Here is a 20,440-nt window from a genome sequence, read left to right as displayed (position 1 = left end):
GAATGAGGGGCGCATTAACACCAATAGAAGGTGTATTTTATAATACTTTAAAAAATGTTATCCCGTAAAAATCTATACTTCGATATAACGTACATTTCACTTTCAAAATTGTACGTTGTATCGAATTGTACGTTATATCGAAGCATAATAAAGTACTCACAAACGTAGTCTATATTCCATTATTGTGTTGCTGTTTTAGTAAAGTTAATATATAACTTCAATCAGAAGACGAAGCCAGCCTTTCTCATGATGTTTCCCCTCGTACTGTTGATTAAAGCTTGATTCATTTAGAATCCGGAATCACAAAACCAGCTATATTTCGGAATTGATTGAAGGTACAAAACTTGTTTTAGCCTCACAATGAAGATAATTCATTGTTCTATCAGAAAAAAAATATTGAAAAAAATTTTCTTTTACACTTTGGAAATGTGTACGTTATATCGAAGTTTCCCTGTGTATATATATATATATATATATAAATATATATATATATATATATATATATATATATATATATATATATATATATATATATATATATATATATATATATATATATATATATATATATATATATATATATATATATATATATATATATATATATATATATATATATGTATAAATGTTGTGTTCGTTTGTGTACGCGTCAAAAATTAGAAAAGTACGGAACCGATTAAGCTCGAACTATGATACAATATACAAAACAACCTACTTTTCTTGGTTACGACATGAAAATCATGCAAATTGAAGAAAATCAACTCAACCATGTAACCACTATGTGCCACAGCAAAGCGTGGCAGGGTACAGCTAGTACACTATAAAACTACTGTAAATAATGAAAAAGACAATTTTATTTATATGTTTCGAAACATTCGAATACCTGATTTGAAAAAGGTGTGCTGAATTAGAGCATTCAAAAAATGGGCAAACCATGATCATATGTTAGACTGGACAAACCAAAATCATTTACCTTATTTCATATTTTGTTTCGAGGAGTGCTCAAAATATGTCTATAACCGCTATAGTTACAGAAAAAATATCGATCTTGCATTAGACTGTTTATTACTTCTTTAGATGAAATAGAAGCGTTAAACGAAAATACTATTAAATACAGTAAAACCTGTGTTTTTGAGAATTTTTTTTGTGCGGTTTTTTTGTGCGATTTTTTTTATGTGCGGTATATGAAAAGAAGCATATTCGACTAAGTTATCGTCCATTTAGTTTTTTTCGATGGTTTATATGCATTTCAGTGCGAAAAAAAGCATATTTGCGTCTCAATTATTCTGAAATCATTCCCCTCCTCCCATCAAATGCTCTAAGTTTTTCTAAGTTTTTGCATGACATGATATCTAACAGCATCACGCTTCGGTATGCAACTAAAAGCACAAAACAGCCACGCGCAACCGAAAAGGCAAACTGTCCCATCGAAAAGTAGGGAAACAAAAGGAAATTGAACAGTGAACGGCGTGGATTTGAGTTATTTTGTTGGGGGAAACTTTTTTATGCGGTCCCTATCTACCGCACAAAAAAAATTTTTTTTTTTCAAAAAGTGTTCCGAACACGATTTTTTAATGCTCCTGGCACGATTTTTTTATTTGTTTTTTTATGCTCATATTTTTTGTTATGTCAATAAAAACGAAGAATTTAATTTTCGATTCACCCTCTTAAAGTTAGAAAACACCTTTCTCACATGAAAAAAAAGTTATCCTGAATCTCTCAAGAGGTGATAGACGATTGAATTTGATGAAAAAAAAAATCCTTCTACGCATATGTTGATATTCGAACATATGCCTAGAAGGATTTTGACATGACAGAGTTATAGACCTTTTTTTTCATTTCGAACTCTGTAGCCTTAAACTGTGCTCCCTTGGCCGAGTGGTTAGCGTCATAACTAACATGCCGGGTGTTCGGGTTCGATTCCCGTTCTGGTCGGGGGAATTTTTCATCAAAGAAATTTCCTCCGACTTGCACTGTGATCACGCGTAGTCTAGAACTTGCCACTCAGAATGCATTCAAGGCGTGTTATTTGGCATAGAAATCTCAACTAAGTACTAATAAAAATGACGCAAGTAATACTACGTTGAGACGGCGGAGTTCCTCTAGGAACGTTAGTGCCATTGAAGAAGAAGAAGAAGCCTTAAACTGGCTCTACATTAAAAAGTACGCTACGGAAGGCAATTTAATTTAGTACAGGGTATAGTAGTGGAACATCTAGATTAGTGGAATTTTATATTACTTTGGAAGTGAAAAACTTAAAAGTTAATAATTTTTAATGTGTTATTAATTTTATCCTAAAAATTTACATAAAACTTGATTGAATTGAAGCACTCTAACCGATCTTCAATTTATTTAATATAAACAATTTCTGGGGAAAATTCAAGCAAAATCTTAAAAATCACGATTTTTACCCCCCTGTACATGCACTAGTCGCTTAAGTTTCACCTTAACGTTGAAAGGTTACATTTTTTTTCTTGAAATAAGTCATATCTGAAATATATAAAAAAAATTCAAACTGTATATAATCGAGTCCAAAATTGTATATAATCGAATCATATATAATAGAGTCCAACCTGCATTACTAGAAAGCAATCATACACAAAATTAACATATTGCGATTGTTTGAAAGTTTGATATCATGAACATATATTGTAAAATTGTTATGCCTCAGATTATCAGGATTGGGTAAACAAAAATATGTTTACCGATTTAGGATCAAACTTCTGTAGAATCGGAAGTTTGTAATTGTCTCGTAATATTTGCGAAACTTACAGACTTGAAAGCGATTTTTTTGGAGGTTCGATTTTGAAACATACTCGCAAGCATTTTCAGATTTGTGACATTTGTTAAAATAAAAATGCGCAGATTTACATACAAGCAACGTATACAATGCATCCGATTTAATTATCAAAATTCGTTCGCTATAAAAAAAATGACTCGCAATTTCAGATCATTTTATTGTGTTTTGCTACGAAGCTCATTTCTGGTTCAGTTGATACGTCCGCAAACAAAAATGTTGAATTTGATGTGATGGGCAGCCACAGACGATACATTAACTGCAGAGCATCCACACAAACGTTTTAGGGCAGCGGATTGTTTGTCCGTATTTTGATTACGTCATCCGGGAACATGTTGAGAATTTAGGGAATGAACACTGTTAGTTGCATCGCGAAAACTGTCAAATTTCAAACGCTTATTGCTCGGTCATCTCCCGATGGATGTACGAAATATATGCATCAATCGATTTGGGAACTCCAGAGAAGTATATTTCTAGGAAGAAAGTTATATTATTTTTGAATCTAACTATCGAACAATTGAAAAATGTCATGGCATGTGAAATGCGGGAGAAAATAAGGCGAAAAAAAAATTGCAAGTTCTTCAAACCGTGAACGCCAAATTTCCGAAAAAAAACAAAGGGTATGCTAGGACACAACTGCATTGTATTCAACTCGCTTGTTTACCACTTGATATTATTTTAGAATGTATTTAAATTTTAGTATTATCTCTTTAGTAGAATATTTTGGTAGCTCTGAAAAAGACCAATGGTTTGTACGAGGGTAGGCTAATCATTAAAGCACTTTTCTCGCAGGAATTATAAGACGGGAGAGGTACCTCGGTCCAACGTTCAGTGGGTCTTCAACGTTATCGCTGCTCTACACGTATTCGAATGATTCGGTCTCAGTGCGGTAAGGTCTGGTTAATCCTAGACCTCGATTATTGTTACTTACATCGATGAAATAGATTCCCGTGTGCGTGCACCGTGATTATTAAAACCAAATAAATCTCTTGCCCTATTATCAAATACCTACCTGGATTCGACCTGTTTCTACTCTGTCGTAACGATCCACTATCTTACTGACCTGAAAAAAAAAAGAATAATTTCAAAAAATCTACCAATTTCTTTTTATAACAATCAAGTTTTAATTGTAACAAGGTTCTATGATTTTAGGTTCCATTCATGAGCCTACCGCATTTAAAGCTAAAAGAGTCGTATTTGAAGAGAAAACAAATACAGGTCGGACTCGATTGTTCGGAGAATTACTTTTTAATTTACTCTGAATAATCGAGGCCTTCGGATAATCCAATCATAAAAAATCAAGTTAATAAACAAAAATAATTATAAATTCTAATCATAATTATGCATCGTAGCAAATAAGCAGATTTCATTCATACTCGATCATCTTGAGAAAAAAAGGTTTCGGTAAAAAATTTACTTTTTTTTACACTTGGTCGTTTTTTTTTGTCTTTTCAGTTGATTTTTGAGGTAAAAAAATTCGAGATAACAGTAAATCTCTACGTTTCATGCAATTCTAGGACTTTAGGCATCATTTTTTTTAACCCCGTTTTTCGATGTCCCCCTTGTTTGATTTTTCGATTTTCAGAAAACTTAAATTTTGACATCTGCGACAATAGTACATGAAGTCCGAATGAGCTAATATTTTGCATAGGGTATTTTATCGTGCAAATCCACATTTCGCAAGAAGGAGGAGTAACTGTCTTTCGGGTGAGTGGGTTTCGGATAAACACACAATCGTTTTGGATAGCCGTGGCTTGAGACGAGGTACCGGTTGATTCCATTGTCAAGTCATGGGAAATGCTGTACACCGAACTAGAGTTCGATGATGGTGATGATAATCCGTTGTCGGTTGTGAGAGAACAATTCAGCAGAAATTGATGGACCAGGACAATACTGTGCCCTGAACGACGATGACAAAGTCAAGTGTTTCGCATCCAAACACATATTTCTACGATGACGAAAATTCGTTTTCGACTTGCCGAGTGAGTGAATGCTTCATCAGTTTTGAAACCATGTCAGGTAAATGAAGATGAAAAGATCGAAAATTAATTGTTTTTCAAAAGAAACAATCTTATGTGAAATCGACAAAGTCATTACTTGGGCTGAGGAAAAACGGATTGTCATAAGAAAGACTATTTCTGCTGCGAGAATTACGTAGAAAGATTCTAGAGAAAATCATTGATCCACAAAATGTTAACTTTGATTTTGTTTCTTGCTTTGTTGCATATTATGCATATCGTTACGAATGAATTTGTTTTTATACTCAATCTATATAAATAAAAATGTAAGGCAAAATGTGTTGCTAAGCGTGAAACCCGAAGAAGGAATCGTCTGATTTCAGTAATCTTTATTTTGATGTATTCGTCTCTGCCCGTAGATCAATGTTATGGAGAGAAAAATCGGAAAACTCTGGAGGATGGTGGGAAAATTCGGAAAATAGATTTCCCATATGTTTTGAAACTATAAGATGATAAGCGTTGTCGGCCGACCCGATGTTTGCGCTATTGAAATTGATCTTTGTTTGAAAGTGGAAATGGTTTTTCAGATGAAATAACGCACTCCTATATCTTCTATCTGCTATATCTATATAAATAAAAATGGAAGACCAAATGTGTTACTAAGCGCAAAACCCGAAGAAGGAATGGTCCTTTTTGAGTCGTCTTTATTTCGTTGTATTTGTCTTGGCCCATAGATCAATATAACGGATAGAAAAATCGGAAAATTTTCGGAAAACTCTGAAGGAAGTTCGGGAATATCGGTAATTTGAATACCCATATGTTCGAAAATTACATCATGATAAGCGTTGTTAGTCCACTCGATGTTTGTACTAACGAAATTGATCTTTGTTTGAAGGTGAAAATGGATTCCTATCTATATAAATAATAAAGGAAGGCCAAATGTGTTGCTAATCGCTAAATCCGAAGAAGGAAAGGTCCCTTTTGAAAATGAAGATCATTTTGTTGTATTTGTTGTATTCTGTCCATAGAACAATGTTATGATGAGAAAAAGTTTAGAGTTTGTTCTAAAGAATTCATATCATAACAATAATTTTGGGCGGGACGAAGTTCGCCGTGCCAGCTAGTATATAATAATTTGCCAAACAATTTTTATTAATTTTATTCTGCGATAATATCCTAATATATGAAGATGCTAATTAGACAGTTTTTGAAAATCTAATAAACCAAAGGACTATCCAAGCGGATTTAAAGATTTATCACTTATGTTGTATTCTCTGGAAAAATCTCTACATTCTTACCCAACTTTTCCCTTTCCCCAATACGTCCATAATTATTATGGAGCAATGCAATGGCAATGGAGGTCAACAAAGAGAAAATTCACAAATTTACACTTTTTATTTCATAAATGCGAAAATGCAAGCTAGGGCGCTGAAATTGTGATTGATGTTTATGGTGCCGATACTGCAACACTAAACTACGTACAATTCAATTAATTTTTAAAAAAATTATAGTTTTTTTTAAATATTTTTTTGTTTAATGCAATACACGAATCTCTGCTGTCAACAAAAGGACCGTTTGAAGCTAGTGATTGATCATAAACGACAGGAATTGGCCAACAGAAGAGGCATTGTGTTCCATCAGGACAACGCAAGGCCACACAATTCCGAGAGCTTGATTGGGATGTTTTAATGCATCCACCATATAGTCCGGACCTGACATATTGAAAAAACAATTTCGAATTTCACCCAAAAAATAATGGATAACTTTTTTCTCCAGCCTAATATTTTCATTTGAATTTATGATTTTTAGAGCAAAAAGGACATAATTAAGCAGATTTAAACATCTACCTAGCTACGTTCAATTTTGTTCAGATGATCATATTTGCAAAGAATACTAGCTGATCCGGCAAACTTCGTCCCGCCCAAAATTTATTTTTCGTTATCACATCCACGTTTTCTTACTAAGCGCACGTTCATGAGTCCAATCGTAGAACTGTTCATTGTTTGATCTTCTAATCTACCCTTAAAAATTATTTTTTACTATAAAATTGCGATTTAAAATGGCGATCTATTTTTATTTAACGGGTGTTAAATAAAAAATGAGAATTTTTTCAATCACATATAAAAATATTTTTTTTCATCGATTTCAGTATTTTTTATTAATAACATAATGTATTTTCTTCAAAAAAATGTCAGTGAATGTTTGAGTAAGGGCCGTGGTCTGCTGTTCAACGCAAATTTGTCGCGATGCTCTCACAAGAACGTTGTACGGCACTTACGTCCATTTTCCGGATACAATTCCAGATTCTTGTAGTCAGTTGCTTCGTGTCCTTGGCCCTCCAATTGTTTCTATACACTAGGGCACTGAGTGAGCCAAAGAAATCCTCTATTGGGCGGCACTGGGGCAAGTTTGTTGGGTTACGATCTTTCGGCACGAACGGTATCTTTTTCTCCTCAAGATACGCCAGCGTCTTCTTGGCGTAATGGGAAGACGCCTTGTCCGGCCAGAAGACGTACTTCCCATCCGCGTGATGCTCGTTCAGGAACGGCAGCAGGATTTTATCGAGGCACTCTTCTCGATAGATTTGTTGGTTGATTGCCAGACCGCTCGGCTTAAACCAAGGCTTTGAAATGCCCCGGTCGGAAATGGCGATGCACAACATAACCTGTGGATGATTGAGTGGATGACTTGTCGCTGGAGTAGTAATTATCATTTCCTGGAATATGCGTTTTGGACAGCGGAAAATAGCTTTCGTCATCCAGAACGAAAGACGTCCCGCGGTATTTTTTGGTCATCCATCGACACTGTGATTTAACCGTCTCAATCTGCTCCTCCGTGTACTCCGGCGACCTCGTCTTCTTCCTGCAGACGATTCCTTCCATCTTGAGGGTACGTGGGAGCAGCCATATTTCCGACCGGCGTCACGCAGGCTGGTTGCGTCCTTGTTGTCAAACAGCTTCTTTAACGATGTCTTCCTCTGCTTCGTCATTATCGTCACCGGACGACCACTTCCGACCTTCCGCTCTACGTTCAGGGAACCCAGGATACGATATACCGTACTGACAGGTACATTTTCTTCCTTAAAATGTGCCACCGTGAACTTTTTTTCTTTGCTGGAAATGCGTTTCGTTGAACCGTACAATGCGTTCGCAGAGCACGTGCTGTTTCGACGCCATCTTTGCTTTGACTAAATTCAAACTAGCAAAACCAAACACGCCTACTGTTTCTAGGGAGCCCAAAGAGCAATTTTCTTGGAGAAAGAAAATTTTACGCTCTTTATTTGAGTTACTGAAAGGTATTGAAAAAATTCTCATTTTTTATTTAACACCCGTTATATAGATAGAAAACGATATAGGAGTGCGTTGAAACCCATTTCCACTTTCGGAAGAAGATCAATTTCGTTAGCGCAAACATCAAACGGACTAACAACGCTTGTCAATATGTAATTGTAGATCACATGCGAATTGAATTTCTCGAATTTTCCCATTTTCCTTCAGAGCTTTCCGAAAATTCTCAATTGTCATGTTTTGTTGAAATATGTGCATTATTTTTATGGGACCCCCTCTCCTTTCCAAAGGAGGAAGGAGTGTCATACCATCATAGAACCATTTCTCGTACCCAAAAACCATCACATCCCAAATTTGGCTCCATTTGCTTGGTTAGTTTCGGGTTATGCAGAAGTTTGTGTTTCATTTGTAAGGTAGCCCCCCTTTACAGAGGGGGGAGCAGTGTCGAACTACCATAGAAACGTTTATCGATCCCTAAAACCTCTATATGCTAAGTTTGATTCCATTTGTTTGATAAGTTCTCGAGTTGTTCAGCACCCTCTCCCTCCTCATATTTAGAGAGGGGAAAGGAGTGTCAAACAACCATAAAAACATGATGCAGAAATTTGTGTTTCAAGGAAGGGAGAGTCAAACTCCATAGACGATATCCGTTTATACTAATGAATTTCGGAATCGACTGCAACCTTTGAATGGAAACCAAATTTGAAACTTGGTGAATAAAAGAAGGAAACAATCGTTTAACATTTGAATCAAAAGCTACTCGAGATAATTCAAGAACATCTCGAAGGAAGTAACCTCTTTCCGCGAAGATGCAAAAAATCGACATGCATGTTCTCGACATCTCTGGCGTTACAAAACCCGCTGCCATCAATCCCATCTACCCTTACACAAGAAACGACAGCGCGGTGAGTGCGATCCTCATATTTCAATTAAATTTCAATTAATCTGCGCTCTTCTCAACCGTTGCTTCATTTTCCATCATCATTTGCCTCATCGACAACTTGCCGAACGTCGAGTGTTTGTGTGAAATGCAGCCCAGGTAACACCGGACGGACAAGGTTTCGTCGGATCTATATTAGCAGTCGAAGAAACAGATAGGGGTTGTTAAAACTCGGAGCGCGCAAAAGAAAGAAAACGATACGGATTGGATTAATTCTTTGCAATTACCTGCTTAAGAACACTTAACGACGTGTTAAGTGTCGGTTTATTGGATAATGTGTTTCTTTTTTGCTTGTTTGATTTTGTATCGCTCGGTTTGGTTTTGCCCTTACGACCGACTCCATATCTCGGGTGGTCAAGGATTTTGCAATGGCCGCTGCCGCCGAGCGTCATCCTTCTGCCCCAGTGTACACACATCGTTGTTCATGCTTCATGCGTGAATGCAGTTTGAAGGCAGGTTTGGAATGATTGATGCGTGATATTTGTTAACACATTGTTGGTCGGGCAATTTACTATGTAAAGTGCAAAAACACACGAGTTAACTCGTGATTTTTTTTTTGTTAGGAAGGAAATAGAAGTATTTCGTTTGTCAGAAGGTTATTTCATTAGGTTACGATTGAAATTTAATTAGACTATTACTACACTAAAATGTAACAGCACTTTGAAGAATGAAGAAAGTGAACGTTTGAAGAAATGGCAAAAATGCCATTCAATTAGATGTTATACCAATTTGGATGTCCTATAGAGCAGCCCATCGCAGGTGGGATGAGGCCAAGCGTGAATTCTACACATAAGAGATTCCGACGAACAAAAAACCAACATGATTGAAAACACGACGCCAAGCGTCATAACAAACACAATCCCTCATTGTTGTGTTACACTTCGCGAATTCCACCGCCTCCAGATGATGATGCAATAGGAATTTGGAGAGCGCTGCCATTGCGGCTGCTGTTGCTGCTACTGCTCATAACTGGAACAATCATTAGCCGCACCTTTTCCACATTCCCAGCGCTAAGGAAATGAAGTTTGAGGCATCTCTCTCACTGCTGCGCGCGACCGAATGGAAAGCGAAAACAAAACGATCGCATTTGGTCCAGATCTCACGGCCTGATACAGATGGGACGACTTCCGCGCAAACGCTTGCTGCTTGCAAACCGCTCCTCCGGAAGCAATTCATTACTCGAATTCGACACTCTCGGCGGCGAAGGGGCATTATCCGAAAATTTACAAACAATCAATTCAATGCCCATCGTATCGTGCTGCTCCAAACAAAATGTTCCACTCGGAGGAACCAGTGTCGAGAAAAGTGGGAATCGTTCATTTTGTGGTCAAGGAAATTGACAATTGAATCTTCTCGTTCCAAAGCCCGATTACGGGAAGGTTTCGATCTTTCCGACAACATATGTAATGTCGATGGAACGATAGGTAGACCGGGCGCCGGGGAAAAGACTGCGGCTGGTGTAGCACATGTGGACGAAAACATATTATCACATTTGTACGACATGAATAATAGAAAATCGTACCAATCGGAATCGTTGATCCAGCTGCAGGCACTGTAACAAGTTTTCGATCCGGAATACAAATGTCAAAGTCAGATTTTATGTTACCGTGGATGGTTAAATATACTGACTGAAAATAAAATCGATTTTATACCATCTACCCGACTTTTACTTTCCTGGAAGACATTCACCTAAATATCACATAATCCCGTGTTATTTTTAGCAATTGTTATGATAATTATTTTTGACAAGCACACTATTCACGTTTGAAACTTTGCAAGAAATCACAACTCGTAATCTGGACGTCTGATTATAATATGGTATATATAAAAGTTGATGAATGTTGTTGAAAAAATAATGATTTAGGAAAAATAACATTTTAAAAATACCGTTAAAAAATCTTACTCAAAAATTGATTTTAATAATAGAAATCTCACCAATATTATAGTTTAAGAAAAGTATGATAACAAAATAGAAACTACATGCGATTTCACATGAAAAATTATATATAGAGGAACTGGTACAAATTCGGTACTCCATTTTGTTTTTTTTGGACTTATCTCTTGGCCAATGCTCGGAATTTCTTCATATTGGGTTGGGGAAAAAGAAATGTCGTATATTGTCAACACGTAACATATCTTGTGTTGTACTTATCGCATCGGGTCATACTATACGGCTATTTAAAGACGACAATCTGTGCTACGAGTGTCGTTTTGACAGTGTTGTGATTGTCCTTTTCAGTCTCAAGTTATAGCGCGTCAAAGATGGAGTCCACCAAGCAATAAATTCGCCATATTTTACGTTTTTACTACCTGCGAGGTAAAACTGCAACGAAGGCGGCCGAAAAAAATCGTGTAGTTGATGGACCCGATACTGTAATGATTCGCACAGCACAGCGTTGGTTTGATCGATTTCGTTCTGGTGTAGTGACTGTCGAAGATACACCCCTTACTGGTAGGCCAATCGTCGTGGAAACCGATAAAATCGTTGAAACCGTCCAGGTAGACCGGCATGTGAGCACTCGCTCGATTGGCCAGGTATAGACCATAAAACCGTTTGAAACCATTTGCAGAAGATTGGATTCCAAAAAATCTGGATGTATGGGTGCCACACGAGGTGACGCAAAAAAAATCTTTTAGATCGAATCAACGCCTGCGATGCACTGTTGGAACGGAACGAACTCGACCCATTTTTGAAGAAGATGGTGACTGGTGATGAAAAGTGGATCACGTACGACAATCTAAAGCGAAAAAAGTCGGGGTCGAAGCGCGGTGAGCCGGCCAAAACCTTCGCCAAGCCCGGACTGACGGCCAAGAAGGGTTTTGCTGTGTGTTTGGTGGGATTGGAAGGGAATCATCCACTATGAGCTGCTCAACTATGGCCAGACCCTCAACTCTGTTCTCTACTGTGAGCAGCTTGACCGTTTGAAGCAGGCGATTGACCAGAAGCGGCCAGAAATGATCAATAGGAATGGTGTTGTTTTCCACCAGGACAACGCTCGGCCTCACACATCTTTGATGACCCACCAGAAGCTACGGGAGATCGGATGGGATGTCCTATTGCACCCACCGAACCTGGCTCCAAGTGATTATCATCTCTTCCGGTCCATGCAAAACGCTCTTGGTGATACTAAGTTGGCCTCAAAAGAGGCTTGCGAAAACTGGCTGTCTGAGTTTTTTGCAAATAAGGAGGGAGGATTTTATAAAGGGGGGATAATGAAGTTGCCTTCTAAATGGCAACAAGTTTGCGAACAAAACGGCGCATATTTGACTTAAATTGGATAATTTTAAGTATGTCAAATAAACCGTCAAATTTCGATCAGGAATACGACATTTCCTTTTCCCCAACTCAATATTACGTCAGCTTATGAAGGGATCTATTGTGGACATTTCCCCGCAAACCGATTTCAAAAATCTTGATTTTGCTCAGAGCTTTGAGCATAGAAGTGAAACAACTCAAATTCGAGTACCCGAGATGCCTGGGTATAAATTTGGCACCCCATTTTTTTATTTTTTCAAATTAAAAGAATCGTCCTGAAATCAGTGAAAAATGTATTTTTCTAAAATTTTCATACAAAATAGAAGTGAAGTACACTATCTCACGTAAATTAACTCAACTTTGACGAAGGAGCATGCAATTTTACAAAGCAAAGAGGAACAAAAAAAAACGATTTGAAAAGTGAACAAATTTCATCTCGATTTATTTCTAACTAAAAAAGTAAACTAAAGTAAAATTTTGCTGCATGGGCATGCAATACTTAGCATAGTGTATCATCAACACTATGTTTACATTGGGGTGCCAAGTTACCCGCATATCGAATTTTCACTTTGGAATGAAATCTGTGAAAATTGATGTTAAAATCTCGATACACTTACTCGAATTCGTTGAAGAACATCAATTTCTTGATCCAAATCAGCTTTAATATTTAAAATCGGCTCACTGTTCGATTTTTAACGATTTTCCAAAAGACGCACATGAAAAATTTTCGAGATTTCAAAAACAACAAAACTTGAACTTTTTTTTAAAAACACAGATATTTTGGGTTTTTGGCATCTGACGTTTATTACTACATTACTGAGAGACGATCGTACAGTCGTCGGGTGCGGTTGTGTTTTTTCATCGCTCCGCATTCGGTTCTCTTCGTCATACAACGTGTAAAAACATGTTTCAGTTAATTCTGCTGTATGGCAGATATTTGTTAGTATCGTCTGGTTTTTCGAAATCGCTGATATGTGTGATAGAAGTGAAGTTTGGTCCATCTTTTTAATAGCGAAAATGGCAGTTTTTTTTGCCTCGTTCAGAAAAATTAAGTTGTTGCACACAGATGTCGATTTGCGTTTTATGGTGTTCAACAGACTCGAAGACTGTGTGTGCCGCAGTGCCGATATCACTAGGGGAAAAAATTCGCGAGAAATTCCAGACAGAGAGGGAGAGGAAGAGAGCATGAGAGATGTGAAATATCTACGAGTGTTGCCAAATGGAAGGTGTAAATAACCGCACTGCAGTGATGTCAGATAAGATTTATTTTTAATTATTTTTTTCACACATTCAAATTTGGTATTCTTGAATTCTCGCGTAACTTTTGAAAAGGTCCTATGTAAAAAATGTAAACAAATCGAGTTAATGGATGCACGCTATTAGTCTTCAATCATTGAATGCATTACAAAAACAATCGTTCGCGTATCTATTTTCTTCATCTTTTTATCGCCGATACAAAAAATATCCAATGTACAGATTCGGATTTTAAGCACCCGGCTGTTACTTCGGACGCCACTTTCCTCCGATGCCCGAAACGTCCGAAGTAACAAAGCAGTCAAAACAACACGAAGTCGTACTTCGGTCGTTTTGAGTTTTTGTTTCTTACAGTAGTTGTTATCGATTTCAGTTCAATTCAACGGGTGATAACAATAATAATCTGTTTAATAGGACGAAATGCTGATTTTTGGATTGTTGTTTAGTAGTTAGTTTCAAATTCTTATCGTGCAACGTAATATGTCCAATGTGCAAACGCGGGCAGTCAAAACGTCCAATGTAACATTTTTCGCTCCTTGGCTTCAACTTTAAACTCAAATCACGGAACAACAGGTACGATTGGTTTTGGAGAGCTATTCTTGATCGCTAGTGGTGAGAGGAGCGATAAAGATCGATAACTTTTAAGACAATTCGCGGAATAATGTTCGTGTCTTCAACTTCGTTTTTCTCGAGTTGACGAAAATGTTACATTGGACCTTTTCAAAAGTTACGCGAGAATTCTAAAAATTTTTAATAACTTAACTCTGAAAATCTTTTATTCTTCAATTTTATTGCCGGTCCAACTAATTTCAGAAGAATTTTTTAGGTCACCTTGTCAGGTTTCCCAAGAGTAAATTTCCACCGTCGCGATTGGAATTCAATGAAGAGTAGGCACGATAAATAACAAAATATATTAATGATCCGATTATTTTAACGGAACTTTCTCGGGTACCTTGTCAGGTTTCCTAAGTTTAATTCTTTACCGTCGCGATTGGAATTCGATAAAGAGTAGGCATGACAAATAACGACGTATATCACTAGTCCGATTAATTTTGAAGGAATTTTTTCGGTTACCTTGTCAGGTTTCCCAGGACAATCTTCTGCCGTAGCGATTGGTAGGTTTCGCTGTGATTGTTTCGTTAAAAATACGCTTAACGCGAAGATTAATGAAATATAGGATTTTCAGAATTTCGTTTCGTCGAGTTGTCGATAGTTCGTGTATACATAATCACATCACTTACCACAGCGAATCCTGATTCTTACCTGTTACCACTAACAACTGTCCCTTCCATGATTAACTCTAGGGAACCACGCTATAGAGGCGACCCTTCTTGCTTTCGGGCGGCGAATATCATACAAACATTCCTTCCCTTCCCCAGGTGACTGTAAGGACGTGGCCGGCGTCGTTATTGACCATTTAAAGCCCGAATCACCGAAAATTGCACAACGAGAATGATTTGCTAGTCCCAAGCGTCATTCTGTGTTCTTTGTGCAATTTGGTTGGGCTCAGGTCAATCACGGAGAGCAACTACGAATTGTACAGTCTACCCAAGCTCAAGCTCAAGCTGACGTTTGTTACTACATTACTAGAAGACTTTTTTTTATTCACCACCAGAGTGCGCTCATTACCGCCGGAGATCCGGGTGGGTACCAAATTACCTACGGAGTACCGAATTTGTACCAGTTCCTCTACCGTTTTATTCTAGAACTAAACGTCCTCGAGATATAGCAAGTTTCATACATAAAATATGGAATTATGGAATTCATATAAGATGACGGAACCTTACTCGTGATGTCCAGTTGCAATATACATTTTTTATGATTTCACAAAAATGATTTTCATTATTTAAAACTCTTTAGAACAAGAGAAAGGTTGTAGAATATAGAATCATATTCGATTTCCCTGCGTTTTTCTGCTGTATGTTGTGACATGTTGACTTTATGTGCGTGACTGTGTTTTAGCTGCAGGTCGGAACTTGTTTCCATTAGAAATCATGTCATATTGCATTTGATGAAACGATGGGGACAGGGATGGGAAGGACAGTGGAAAATTTAGATGCAAACTTGACTTTTTTCGCACTGTCAGTTGCGAACAAACTACAGCTAAGAAACTGAAGTGTCGATAACTTCATCAAACACGATTTTTTTCATGTATCACACAAAAAAATCGCACAAAAACACAAAAAAGGATTTGCCTGTATGTACAAAGCTTTAAGAAAATCGGAGAGGGCCGCGTCAAAATCGACTGTTTCTCGTCTGATTTTTCGTGGAATTGCTTTATAACAAAACGAGACTATAGAGCGCAGGGTTGCCAACTTTTTTTTTTTGAAAAATCAGGGAGAATGAAAAAAAAATCAGGGAAAATCAGGATAGCTCATAATTGGGTTGTTCGGAAAGTTCGTACCCATTTTTGAGAAAACAAAAGTATTATTTTTTTTTAATTTTATATGCACAGTGTTGTTTTGCAATCAATTCAGGAAGTTTTGAAATCTTTCAGGTAGCCTAACAATTCTAAACATTAACTAATTAGGGAAGCTAATTTGTCCAGTTGCGAGCAGTATTTGTGGGAAAGTATCGACTGGTTGCTTGGTAGAAGCTCACAATACAGAATTTCTCTCCAATACCACCTGAACCAGATCATAATTTTTTTCAGGCGAAGACCGGGTCAGTCGAATTGTTTTAAATTACCCGTTTTCATCACCCGCTTCAAGAAATAAAACACTTTTTAATGATAATCACAGTTTAATAAAAAAGAGATATTATACTTGGATGTTATTTGCTGCGAAAATGTAATGAAACCTGTATCGTTTTTATTTTACTGTACATAAATTTGGTCGCTAATATTCCTTTCATCGTTTCCGTTCCTATTCTGTTTCTTATCTTCGTTTTATTGAGATGGAATTACGAGAACCTTCGGGCATATTTTCTTATAGATTCTTGGAGATTCTTATAGATTATATTACTTTCACGTTAACTTCAAAATTTAAAAAATGTCGACACTGTACCTTCGAAAATGCGAACAGATAGAGTATAATCGAAAGAAAGAGTAAGCATTATATAAGCGCGGACCGGAAAGCTTTTTAAGGTAGACTATTGTGACAGTTCTTATAAACAACCAGCAAAACTTTCAGTATATTTATGTGTATTTTTTTTTCTGATTTAGCTAAAAGTGAAAAATCAGGAAAAATCAGGATCATTTTATAAAAATCAGGGAAATTTTAGTGTTTGTCAGGATATCAGGGAGTGTGCCAAAAAGTCTGGGAAATCCTGAAAAATCAGGAAGGTTGGCATCTATGATAGAGCGTCAAAAAAGAACACACATTCACTCGAATACCATTTACCCAAGTGGAAAATTTACCGGAATGTCGTGAAAACCCAAATGAAATAATAACTCGAATGAGAAAGAAAGAAAAAATCCAAAAATAGATTAGAATTTTGGTCGAATCTTCTAAAAACATCATTCAATACAGAATGATAAAGCAACTTTTGGAATTTTTATATTTATAAAATATCTAGCTTAAATATTTAGAGCTAAAAAAATAAATGCGAAAGAACTTTATATAAAATAAACTCAATTTTCAATTGGCTTGCGTTGCTGACGAAACAGACAAGAAAACGAAATAGAACAGCAAACTGGAAACAGTTCGTGTGAAATTTAGCTATAGGAATTTAAGTGTTATTGGCGGAAAAATTTTGTGAAATACCTTAATTCTTGCCACCCAAATTCATCTTATATCATTATTCGGTGATACAACGGGTGATTTTGTTGCTTAAAGACGCTCAAAAAGATGCTGGTTTAGAAATTTCAAGTCCATTCGGGTTAAAACCGACACCTTAAGTTAGGATAAAACCGACTCTTGGTTTATGTCTCACTAACAGGAAAATGCGTTTTATTTTTATTGTAGATGCCTCGTATTTATGTTTTAATAGAAAAAGTAAAAAAAATCTTTTTAATTTAAACGGTTTAATGTACTGAAAGCTAGTTAAATTAAATAATTAGGCAAGTAGCAAATAGTAGTTATCACATTCCTTCCTTCATTAATCTAGGGCAATGATATAAACTAAAGTAAAATCGTGGGCATATGATGAAACAACTAACTGGGGATAATGGAAATCCGATGTGCCCCATTTTAATGAATTTTTTTAATGAACTCAAAATGTGTACCACCTCAAAAAAAACACCCTATGCCAAATATCGGCTCAATCGGACTTAAGGGAGAGTGGCGCAAAGCGGTCGAAGTTTAAGTTTTTTGTTTGAAAATCGAAAAATCACCCAAGGGGGGAGGTAAAGGAAATCGGGGTTTTGTAAAGAAATTTTTTGATGCCAAATGTCTTAAAATTGCATGAAACGTCGAGATCTAGTGTCATCCTGAAACTTTTTTTTTGTCAATATTCGACACTCTGGGACTTTTTTTTATCTCATTTATTTATTTTAGGCTCATTAGCATTTTAGCTGTAACAGAGCCGAATTTTAATCGTGTACATGTCACACGGTTATCATATCTATAATTATAGCACATTACTTTACACAGTTGCCATTCGCCAGTATTCCTTCTATACCATTGCATATGGTACATTTACACAGTAGCTATTTAGGAGTAAGAGTATTCTTTCCGTTCTTCCATTATCCAGTTAGACCACCGGACAGCGGAGACAGTCGATTGATCATTGTTGAGTTATTTATAGAACAGCAGCCCGATGTGTCTTGCAGAGCAGTGCAGTTGTATGGATGAATCGATCTAATTTCGACCGTGGATCGATCTCCATCGCTGTTGATTGTTGCGTGGACGTCTGTAACAACACAAAGATGGTCAATGAGGGCCCTGAGTTTTGAACTCACGATCGATTGCTTACAAAGCGAACGCACAACCAATGTGGCTACGGAGACCCCCTAATTTATTAGACGTTAAAATTTGAGTTTTTTGAAAACCGAAAAATCATCGGAAGTCAGGGTTTTCAAATTATTTTTTTGTTGCCGAATGTCTTAAAATTACATGACACATCGAGATTTACAGTTATCTAAAAAAAATTGTCAAAAATCGACTTTTCAGACGGAAAAATGACCAAGTGCCAAAAAAATATTTTCTTTTGACAAAGTTTTTGTTCGAGATAACAGGAAATCTCGACGATTAATGCAATTTTAATACATTTGGCACAAATTTTTTTTTTTTAAAAACCCCGATTTTCGGTGATCTTTCGTTAAAAAAAAACTCAAATTTTTACGTCTGTGACACTAATAAGTGAAGTTCGAATGAGCTAATATTGTGTAAAGGGTATATTACCGTGCAAATCAACATTTCGCAGCAAGTTCCGAATAAAAAATCGAGATAACTATTTTAATTGGAACCCAAAACCATACTTTTCGTTTCGTATTCCGAAGAAAAGTCCCAGTGTCGATTTTTGACAAAAAGAAATCAAGATGACACTGGATCTCGTCGTTTCATGCAATTTTAAGACATTTGGCATCAAACTTTTTTTTTCGAAAACCCCGATTTCCATCTATCCCCCCCTGGGGTTATTTTTCGATTTTCAAAAAAGCTCAAACTTTGACCGCTTTGCCCCACTCTCCCTTGAGTACGATTGAGTTAATATTTGGCGTAGGGTGTTTTTGCGAGGTGGTGAACATTTTCTATGAGGTAAGTTTTTGAAATTAGAGATGACCATTTTCGTTGGCACCCTACTAGAAAGTCATTTGATTTACAGATCTCACGTTGGGAAAATCTTCACAAAATGTAACATTATGAAATTCTAAACCTAACCTAAACCTAAAAACCTAAAACCTAACCTAAACATAAAAAAAACAGATGGATGTCTATAAACAGATAATTTACCCTGCAATTGAGATTGCCGTTCCGGTCTGGAAGGGCTGTGCCCGGACACATAGGTTGAAACTTCAACGCATTTAGAATAAATTTCTCAAAATCATTCTGATCTTGCTCCTCTGGATGAGAACAACGGAGGTTCACGAAAGGGCCGGCTTGGTTAGATTTTACAGAAATATATTCAGAAATTTGGAGTGAGGTGGTCTAATATCGAGCATTTAATTGTCCGGAATTTGTATAGTAGAGTCGTAGATATGGGTTAAGGTTTGGTTAAGTAGATTTAAAAATTCAAATAATTGAAAATGTTCAACATAAAAAATATATATGACCATAAAAAACATGCATTTTTAAATGCAATTTATATTTTGACTTAAGATGCATATCAAAAGCTGATCACTTAATATGCTAAGAAGTTTGTATCAAACAAATATGATATAGAATAAATATGTATTTATGCAAATTTTGCAAACCCCGTGAAAACCTTTTGTTTGCAGTCGATATACATTATTTTGTTTGTTTGTTATCATCCAAATTACGTACCATTTGTAACTATATTCCTCCACCCCTTTTCAAGTGTCCACATAGCATCTGGTCATAATTTAAATACCCAAAACTTCATTCATAACATAAAATCATTATGAGACAAAATTTCGGCTTAAATTTTTCCCCATTTGCAGAAATGGAACATGTACATGGAATACATGTTTAATACGGTTAGTAGTTGATATGCAGACGGATCTGGAATTTCAGAGAAAATTACACTATCAATTTCCTCAGGGCGTATTTTGACGATTAACCAAACTAAAATATTTATATGAGGTAATATATCAAATATTAAAAAAATGCCATTCAACCGTGTAATATTGTAATAAACGTCATCAAAGACTTAATTTTTTGTTTGAACACGTACTATCATGACATTATATGCATTGCATTTTAGCCTGGCTATGGCACAGATTGTGTCGGCGTTGCTCATGATAGCATTTCGCAAGTGAATGTATTTTTCCCCATGCCGCTTCTGTTGATTGTGTCGCAGTCGCAATAGCAGTCGTTGTCCTGACTCCATAGAATCATCATACGATACACATAAAAATCCATCATAGTGCGCTGTTTTTTTTTCATCTCA

General features: G+C 36.5%; 1 protein-coding gene across 1 annotated transcript in view; it reads right to left on the bottom strand.

Moving 5' to 3' along the window:
• The window catches only part of LOC129761275 (uncharacterized), a 543,642-nt gene that overhangs the window by 224,792 nt on the left and 298,410 nt on the right, over window positions 1–20,440 (bottom strand). The gene's annotated exons all lie outside the window — the stretch shown is intronic.

This window comes from Toxorhynchites rutilus, chromosome 1 (assembly GCF_029784135.1).
Source record: "Toxorhynchites rutilus septentrionalis strain SRP chromosome 1, ASM2978413v1, whole genome shotgun sequence".
NCBI lineage: Eukaryota > Metazoa > Arthropoda > Insecta > Diptera > Culicidae > Toxorhynchites > Toxorhynchites rutilus.
The sequence above is the reverse complement of the archived record's forward strand: the minus strand, read 5'-3'. Positions and strand labels throughout refer to the sequence as shown.